The following is a 10,113-nucleotide window of genomic DNA, read 5'->3' as shown; positions in this document are numbered from 1 at the left end:
AGCTGATGAGGGAGAGGGACTTGATCGGGGGAGGGGGAGGGAAATGGGAGGCGGTGGCGGGGAGGAGGCAGAAATCCTCAATAAATAAATAAATTTAAAAAAAATAAGTGGTTGAAAGACACTTAAGGAAATGCTCAACATCCTTAGCCTTCAGAGAAATGTAAATCAAAGCACTCTGAGAATCCATCTTACACCTGTCAGAATGACCAAGATCAAAAACATTGATGACAGATTATGTAGGAGAGGGTGTAGTGTAAGGGGAACGCTTCTCCATTGCTGGTGGGAGTGCAAACTTGTACAGCCAGTTTGGAAACCAGTATGGCGATTTCTCAGAAAATTAGGAAACAATCTACCTCAAGATCCAATAATAACCATTTTTGGGCATATACCAAAGGATGCTCAATCAGATGTAAGTATCTTTCTAAAGCAGCTGAGTCTTCATAACACATTTGCTGATGTGTCCAGAATGGTGCCATGACTGTACTGTGTGCCTCGAAGTCTAAGAATTCCTTCCTCAACCTCAGTGGAAATTTGAATTCCCTTCCCTCCTATCAACTGGAATCCCAACACCCAAGGCTTTTCTTCTAAGTGAATTTCCTGATGCTTCCCCAAGTGTACTTCCTTTTCTGATTAGGGTTTCCACTGTCTAATCTTTTCCAGTAGCCTCTTTCTTGCGCATACTTTAATGAATAGATTTTTACTTTTGCTTATGTGGCTTTTTGCTATAATGCTCAACTTCCCATCCAGACATTGTTTCATGTCTTACAATCTTACATCTGTGTTGAAAAATCCAACCAAGGACCACCTTCTTCACAAAAAGATAGGGGTCACTCTTAAAAATTATTTTATCTTTTCTCAACTACCTGTGCTACTCACTAAGACCCAAACTTTTGAATCTGAGTATGTTACGCATGAGACTTCATTATACAGTATGATGTAGTTTTGCAATTGTTCCATTCACATTTCCTTTATAAAATCCTAATGCCTTCCTTGAAGATTGCCTCACTAAAGGTAAAATGCTTAGAACCATGTCTGGCATGGACTTGACCTTTGATAGTTCCAACTTCTTCTCTTTCCCTTTTATTGAAAGATTATCAAATAATATCTCCTCCACGGCAAGTAGTACATGCAATGATACAGTAGATCATAGTCAATATTTTCTGACCAGAACATAGTTCACCTAGAGACACATACCTCTGAACCTGATGTCAAACATGGATATTTATGAACTTTGGTTCTTATTATTAATTTTTGAAATCAGTATTCTAAAATCATTAAGACTACTAAAGTGTTGCTGGCATACCCATCTACCCATTTTCTGACACAGCTCAGTACTGGTCTGGGACGGTTTTGTTCAGTCGCTTCGTCGTTACCTGCTAAGCACTTGGCCCCGAGACTTGAGGACTGTGAAACTGACAAACCTCATGGAAAGTGTCCATTTTCTGTTCTCACACATGCCTTGCTTTTTCTCTTGGCAAAAGAGGAAGCCAGCGCTACAGAAATTAGGAAGCTGGGCTGAAGGGAGTCCAACTTTCCAGTTCTCAAAATTGTCTCCTGGAAAGCTGCCCTTCTGAGGAAAGCTGTCCGTTTTCACTCTTGCTTTCAAGAGCGCCCTTGTTCTCCTCAGATGTTCTTTCACGAACTTTTTAACTCACTAAAATTAAAACATTTGTTTCTGACTTCCCGGACATTGTTTATAGTTCTTAACTGCTGGCCAGAGTGCACAATTACCCTCTGGAATAAAAGTCCTCTAAATCATGTTTATTTCAGCTTCGGCTATTATCCATGAAAGCTTGTTTGAATTTTCTGTATGGTGATAAGATTGATGTTGCACACAATTATCCTCCGCCGTGTATATCCTGAAAACAATCCCCATTTGGCAGTGGTCGTTCTGAAAGCAATATTCCTTTGCTAGCCTGTATTGTACCATGAAACAGATCCTTGCAGAGTGTCTTAATCATCCAAATCTAAGACAGCATGCTATTTATTTCAAATGGTCAGCAATGTTCCAAATGCCACTGCAAATTAGATTAGAAATTATCCAGTTCAAGTATAAACAACTCACTAATTTACCTAGTGTCTAGTACTTTTATTTGATATTTGGAAATTTAAATAATTTAATGTTGTTCAGCTTTCACTTCAACCTTTGCTTTCTGGATATTTAGTTGGAACTTTTCAGTGTTTATTTAAGGATATTTGAGGTGCTTAGGGAGCATTTTCTGACTGCCCAGGAGGTTGCTGCAGCAATCATAGCATTTGTGAAAAGAACATGGCGGTAGGTTTGCAGAGGTCTTATTTGCTTGGTTACAGAAGAGACCCTCTAGATTTCTGTTCTCATGGACACACCCAGTTGCTCAGTTCTGCCGAGGGATTCCCATCAGTGACTCAGATTTAGCAAAACTGATAAGACTGCCAAATTCTGCTTGAGCACTCCTAGCATTCCACCGAAACACATCCACTGTGAAGTTGAAAGCTTCAGCAAAAATGAAATCTCTTCCACCTTTTGCCTGTTAGTTCTTTGACAAGGTATTTAACTGTCTGATACTCAGTTTCCTATCTGTAAAATGGACATAAGAAATACCATGCTTGAGAGATGATTACAGGAGCTGATTAAGAAACATCTAGCACAATATTAGAAGTTTCTGTTCTCAAAAATTCCCTTTCCTTTAAAAAAATTTATTAGGGATCTGTTTAAAGACATGAAAACTTATTTAAATCTATAAACATTTGCAGGAAAACACTCTTTTCTCCTCCTCTTCTTCTTTTCTTTCATTTTTCTTTTTCTTTTTTTTAAGGATAATTTTGTGATGTAGCTCAGGCTGGTCCAAGCTCCCAACCTCCCAACCTTCTGCTCAGGACCCTGAAGATCATTGGTGGGTTTAAAGCCATGCTTTTTTCTTTCCTTAGACCATCAGTCTTTCCCAGTCATACTCGTTCTTAAGGACCCATATGTTGAAGCATACATTACAGATAACTTAAACTTTTAACCTTTAAATGGAATTTTTGCTCAAGTATTTCTCCTAAGACTGTATTGTGATGGTATAACTGACTGGTCATGGATCCCTAGGAATTTATTGGGTTGGAGATCTTTTTCCACCCCTAATTATGTGAGGACCTACTGTGTGTTAGAGGTTATTCTAGTTAAAAAAAAAAGATTATGTTTCGGACATTCTTTTACTCAACCTAAATGAGGTAGCAATTGTAATGACTAATTTGACTCTAACCAAAGTGATCAATTGAAAAATAGAAGCATGATAATGTGACAAGAAGTAAGAAAGCCAGGAAGCATAGGCATGCTCCAAGCAGAGGCAGCCTCCCATCCCAAGGTCCCTACACTCTTTGCAGCCTAACCAATAGCTCTTCCGCAGCCAGCTAGGGTTAATGACTACATTTACAGTTTAAAATGCCTAAGATATAGCTGGTAGAGATGGGAGTCTTGCTTTATTGGTTCATTTTTATGTATGAGATAAACTGCATTAAAAATTCAGTATTCATCTTTTTTCAATTTGAGTCTAAGAGATTTTTGGCACAAACTCCTTTTCAGTTTCAAATGTTCCAACTCTGGCTGCATTCATGTGACGCCAAACCAACTAGTTGAAAAATTACAAGTATGGGAAATTAGCCAATCCTTTTGTCTGCAAACTGCCAACCAACAAGGTTGCCTATTTTTTTTAAGTCATTGAATTGCCCCATCATTCAACTGAATTGACTGACAATAGCTCATGAGATCCAAACAAAACATAAAATCTGTTTTGTCTAATTCACAGTATTGATTCATTGGTTCCTGGCAGAATGTGCTCATTGTAGAAAATACAGATACTTCAGAGAATGTAAGAAAACAAAAACCACCCAGAGTCCTGCCACACACAAATATTGACACACACGCTTGCAGATTTTCACCAGTATAGACCTGTGCTATAAGTAGAACAGCACCACAAACATAATTTTCACCTTTTGTGTAATGCATATTGTAAGCGTAGTCCTAAATATTTCTTAAAATCCCTATTTTATTTTAAAAATTACTTTCAAAAATAGTATTGCTTTGAAGAAACCCTTTATAATTTATTTCACAAATTCCACCACGGGTGGGCATTTGAATTATTTCCAGGTTTTTCCTGATGTAAAAAAATGTACACTAAATCTTTTAGATTGTACACCTTAGTTTATTATTTCATTACATCAACATAAAACCTTAAAATAAAGATATTTTAAACTCTCAATGCATATCACCAAAACTTTCCACCAACAATGTTAGAGAAAAAAATTACAGTGAATTTGTATCCATCCTTGCAAGGTTATTTAAAAGCATTATACCTTCATTTTATGGACAATTTTGAATCCTTGCTTAGTTAGCTAAGTAAGAAAAATGATATTTCATTGCTTTATTTATATTTCTTAAATTACTAATGAGGTTGGACATTTTTCATTTGTATTGGCCATGTGCATTTTTCAGTGGCCATTGTTTCTAAAAACCTTTTCTTTAAGCCAGGGAAGACAAAGAGCAGCACTTGACAATCATGCTTTGGGTGTTCCATGTCCAGAAAATGCATGAAAGCACCTTATTTTATTTTATTTTATTTTTAATTATAGAGATATAATTTAATTACAAGATTTCTACCTTCCCTTTTCTTCCCCCAAACCCTTTTGTATACCCCTCCTCACCCTCTCTTAAATTCATGGCCTCTTTATTTTTTGCTAATTGTTGTTGTGCATGTGTGTGCTTGTGCGTGTGTGCATGCGTGAAGTTCATGTGTGTACATACATATTCCTAAATATAACTTGCTCAGCCTGTATAACGGTACTTGTATGTATGCTTTCACGGTTGGCCATTTTAATATTTTCAACTTTTTTCAATGTACAAAAACATTGAAGATTTTACCTTTGAACCACTTTCTTCAAGATTTAGCAGGACCAGTTTTTTTTTTTTTAAAGTCTACATGATGCTAGAACAAAGCTGAAAAGTTGAAGAAGTAAATTTTGCACTCAGTGGGCATAGGCTTTGTGTCACTTTTTGATGAGGTGGTTGCCTGTGATGATGTGTCTGACAGTCATCTGAGGTTTGTTTTGGGAAATGCTGCTTCCTCTCACTCTGGGGGAAAGTAAGTGACACTTTCAAACACCCATTGGTTGCTTCCTTGAAGCTGTTAGTTCCATCTCCTGAAAGGGACCATTCCAAAATTGTACAGGGAAAATTAATAAATATGCTTCATTATGCTCGCTATGTATTCTTTAAAGCCAGGGGTCATCAGCCCACAACTACAGGGTCCTGCATTTGATAAGGTTACTTCCTTCGATTCTTTCTGGATTTTCCTTTTCTTTGTGCCAAAATAAGCAGCTCTCATGCTCTGCTGTAAAATGTAAAATCCTGTAACTGTCTAAAGAGAACAGACTATATTGCCTTGATGAGGTCCTTATTGAAAATTCATTTTATTCTTTGAGATATTGTGTTTCTTTGTTATTTTACTAAAAATTTTAATCAAGAAAACACATCAAAGTCAGGACATAGCTAGTGTGTATGGTCCAGACCCTATAAATAACTACACCAGCTAGTTCTAGTGTGGAAAAGTGGAAAGCCAGATCTTGTTCACAGAAGGAAAATTCTGTTGCTCATTTTTCATATACAGCACTATTCTTCCTCCTGGCTCAATGAGAAGCAAACGCTTTCCTTCCCTCCATATTCATTATATTAATGTGCTGGCAATGCAGGTATTTCGATCTTTACGACAAAGGCACACATCTGTCTCCAAGCTCATTTCACGCACAACTCGGTCTCTGCAGAACGCTGGCTCCATCTTCCATCATCTCAACCTCTCTCTGAAACAGTGGTATATTTCAATAGAAGTCTTGTCTTAACTTAGACTGCAGGCAGGCAAGGCTCTGCCTTCACATAGGAACTGGTCGAATGCACAGGCAGCAAGTAGGAAATACAGAGGGAAACATGAAAGAACAAAGAGGGCAAGGGGTGTGTGATTTTAACCACTCCTGTCTTTGGGGAGGTCTTTGATCACCTCCTCTCACTCCTAGACTCTTGTACATCTGATACATGCCTTTGATCAAATTTATTGAATAACTTTTTAAAAAATAGAATAAGACTCCCAAGGCCAAGAGGTGTTTCAGAACTACTCCTGTAGACAAGGAATTTCTGCCATCATTTTTATTTCTCCCAACATTTCATTATGAAAACTATCAAACATATACAGTGTTGAAATAACTTTACCACAAGCAGTGTTTCACCCACTCTCATCTTGCTGCTATTTAAGGTTCCATCAATTGCTGACCCTCATACTTTTTATTCATTTCAAAATAAATTGCTGATTCAGTATTTTTTCCTTAAATATTTTTCTTGTGTCAAATCAAGGAGAGTGAGAGATCATCTTAGAATTTCAAGTTCAAGATGAAGTTTACATCCAATGAAATACATAAATATTAATTATGCATCAAGTATTTCAGGTGCCTATGTCTGTTTAGTCTCCACTCTTACCAAGACCTAGAAGGTTGTGATCATTGGCGCTAGAGGAATGGCTCAACAGTTAAGAGCACTTGCTGCTCTTTCAGAGAGCCTGGATTGAATGCCCAGAACCCTATGACTTACAACAGTCTACAACTTCAGTAGGGGGTCCAATATCCTTTCTAGCCTTTCTGTGTACCAGACATGCACATGGTGCACAAGACATACATGCAGGTAAAACATTTAAACAAATAAAATTAAAAAGTCAAAGAAGGCTATCACCATCACCTCCAAAGTTCCTTCTGGCTCCTTCCCAGGCCTCATGCCTTATACTCCTGCAAACTGTTAAATGAAAAGATTCCTACACTACATTCTCTTTAGAGTAAGGGTTTCTTTCACTCAACATGTTTTGAGATTTTTTTTAATTACCATTATGCAATGAGTGATCATTTCATACCACAATCAATCTATTATTGACGAACATCTGGACTGTTTTCTCAGTCCAGCTTTGGTAAAATTGCATCAATATTCTCATACTGCATTTTGCACATGTATGCTTTCATTTCTTTTGGATAAATACCTGAGTGTCGTTTCTTGGTCTCAGAAGAAGTATGCATTCCATCTTATAAGAAGCTGTCAGATCACTTTTCAACATGGTCTTATCATTTTACAATCCTGCCCACCAACAAAAGGTCCACAGCCTCGCCAGCATTTACTGTTGTTGTTTGTAATTTTGGATGTTCTCTTAGGTTTAAGAATCAGTATATTTTAACACATACACTTCTAAACTCAAGCTCTGTGCACCTGGAGCTCAAAGTTTCCAGCTAACCTGTGCTATTGTGAAGGAACAATGGCACCTGGCTTTCTTGGATTTTAGTCTACAAGTGATGGATATAAACAAAGCAAAGCGTGGTATGCTACCAACCTGACAGCAGCCGCTGACAACATTCGCTGTCATCACATAGGGAACAAGCTTGTGAAAAAAGTGGAGTCTCTTCTGTTACAAATAAACTGAAGCTCAAAATATATTTTAAAAATGTCTAAGGTCATACTGCTATCAAGAGGTATACCTAAATCACAAAGAAAAAAGGGATTAAAGACCAGCTAAAAATCTTATTTAACTTGAGTTAAATAAGTAATTAGGAAGTTACATTTTCCAGCAACTGAGAAAGACATTCATAATTTCAGTGACCCGCAAAAGGGCAAGCAGAGAATGAAAGTGTTTTCCTCGGCATTATCAGCCTCATTCACACGGCACCGAGTTAATTCATTATTAGACCTTGGCGTAATGTCCTAATGGGTAATTCAACTTCCATATAGTTCATTATCTTTGGCCTTCTTTTGTTTGCTTCACAGATGGAGTACTTTCCAATGTCTATGAAAAATTTTCCATCTGGATCAGATCACTCAAATGAAGTCAGGAAGAGAGGTTCAGGCTCCTGTGTCTCTACTGGGCCCGTCAGGGTGGGGAAACTCTTCCAGAAACAACAGAAGTTTGGTTTCATAAATTGGACCAGTGGGAGAAGCAATGCAATGAATAATAACCACTGATGGACTTTTCCTTTGGTAACTCCAGACGGGGTCTTCCTCAGATATTATTAGACCTTTGTAAGTTGTCTGTGGCCACTGAGCTGGAGGCTGGATGCTCTAAGTCTCCTTACCCTCATCTGTTCATGCTTCATATTTATCTTGGTCTCACTGCTCCTTAAGTGACTACTGGTGATGCATTGCATTTTAATGACACTTTTACCTATTTCCATTCATTTCATGTGCATAATGGTTCTTCACTGGGGTGTTTTTTGAAAGAGGGAATCATCACGCAGAATGTCCAATTCATTCATGTATACCTTCACTCATTCAATATTTAAAGATCCCAACTATGTCAGCAGTCACTGGGCTGAAAATAGGCAGACTTTTTCTTTAAAAATCTTAAGAGTTGTTGACAAAACCAGATATATTAATATTTAATTACCTTCATATGTGAAATGCGCTGTAGGAGGCTTAAACAAAGAGTATGAGGGCAGCAGAGGAGAATGAGCAGTCAAGGGCTTCTTACAATTACTCCTCCCCAGGTCTAGATTTAAATGCCAGGATGGTTGCTTCTTCTATGGTTTCTTTCATGAACAAAGCAGAGTTTATTCTCTATAATTCATATATATATATACATATATATGTATATATATATGCTCTTTCTCTCCAATATATTTAAGAAGGCTTATACACGCACAATAGCAGTTGTTTAAATGTTTTCAACTCTTTTTTTTTGAGTGAAAGCTCATGATTTTATTGTCTTCATAAGAAGGTCAGCTTAGAACTGGATCACTTGGCCCTTTCTCTTCTTATCACCACCCGGTTCAAAATGCTTGCATCTCTTACTAGCCAGCATCCTCTTAGATCTGCAGTTGGGCTCCACACATTCCAGTCTCAGCACAATCTTCTTTGTAGTTTTTGCCTTTTTGCGGAAAATAGGCTTAGTCTGCCCACCATAGCCACTCTGTTTCCTGTCATAATGCAGCTTTCCCTGGGCATACAAAGAATCTTTGCCCTTCTTCTACTGGGTCACTTTGTGGGGTTGGTGTTTGCCACATTTCTTGCAGAATGTACGGCGGGTCTTAGGAACTTTCACCATGTTGGCGGGTGTGATATCGGTACAGAAAGAAAGAGGGAAGGCCAGCAACGGAAATGTTTTCAGCTCTTTAAGAGTGCTATTTTTTGTGCCAGGCAGTGGTGGTAGATGCCTTTAATCCCAGCACTCAGGAGGCAGAGGCAGGAGGATCTCTGTGAGTTCGAGGCCAGCCTGATCTACAAGAGCTAGTTCCAGGACAGGCACCAAAGCTACAGAGAAACCTTGTCTTGAAAAAAAAAAGCCAAAAACAAAAAAAGAGTGCTTTTTTGTTATTCTTTCTTCAGATAAAAAGTGATTTTCTTCTCCCCTTCTCTTGCATTTTTCCTCTCACCAGTCAAATTAGGAGTTATGGTTGCCTGATTGCCAATTATTCTTTACAAAAAGGAACGTGCCAAACAGTGTGTAAGTCTCCATAGGCCAACTGATAAACTTTCTGTTGCCCCTCAGCTTAGTGCAGTTCTGATCCCTTCCTCCTTAGCTACAGGAGTTCATTTGTCAAATGCTGTCATCAGATAGACTTTAGTGCTTACTTTATTTTTAATGCCTTGAAGATGGGCAGGGGAGTGGCAGGAGGTCAGGAAAAGACTGCTCTCATATTGTAGGACCCCAGGAATAACTTCACATGTAATTATTTCACCATCTTCCACTACAATGGCTTGAAGTTTTCATTTTAGACTTTGCAGACATCCAGTCCCTGGTGCTGGGTAGAAGAAATTCAAGAAAGGCAAAAAGTTTAGTGCCTGCTTTGGGAGAAAGAAAAGAGAATGTGAGTTCAGTGTCATTGAATATCATGAGCCTTTAGGATGAGAGTTGGATCCAGAACATTATCCGTGGGATTAAATTAAATCAAATGAGAAGCTGTTAGAGAGTTTGAACAATGTTCACCCTCTGTTATTCGTCGCCTCCTTCCTGGGAAGACGAATGCAGCTCTTCTTTTCTAGGGAGAGGTGTATGGTTTTATGTTCTGGTTCAACCTTTTCTAGGGAGAGGTGTATGGTTTTATGTTCTGGTTCAATCTTTTCTAGGGAGAGGTGTATGG

At 38.2% G+C, this 10,113-nt stretch overlaps 1 pseudogene; it reads right to left on the bottom strand.

Annotated features, from left to right (window-relative positions):
• Window positions 1-8,756: 8,756 nt before the first annotated feature.
• Window positions 8,757-9,078, bottom strand: LOC106144187 (annotated as a pseudogene).
• Window positions 9,079-10,113: the final 1,035 nt, after the last annotated feature.

Source organism: Microtus ochrogaster, linkage group LG4, assembly GCF_000317375.1.
Source record: "Microtus ochrogaster isolate Prairie Vole_2 linkage group LG4, MicOch1.0, whole genome shotgun sequence".
Taxonomy (NCBI): Eukaryota; Metazoa; Chordata; class Mammalia; order Rodentia; family Cricetidae; genus Microtus; species Microtus ochrogaster.
This window is presented reverse-complemented; position numbering and strand designations above follow the sequence as displayed.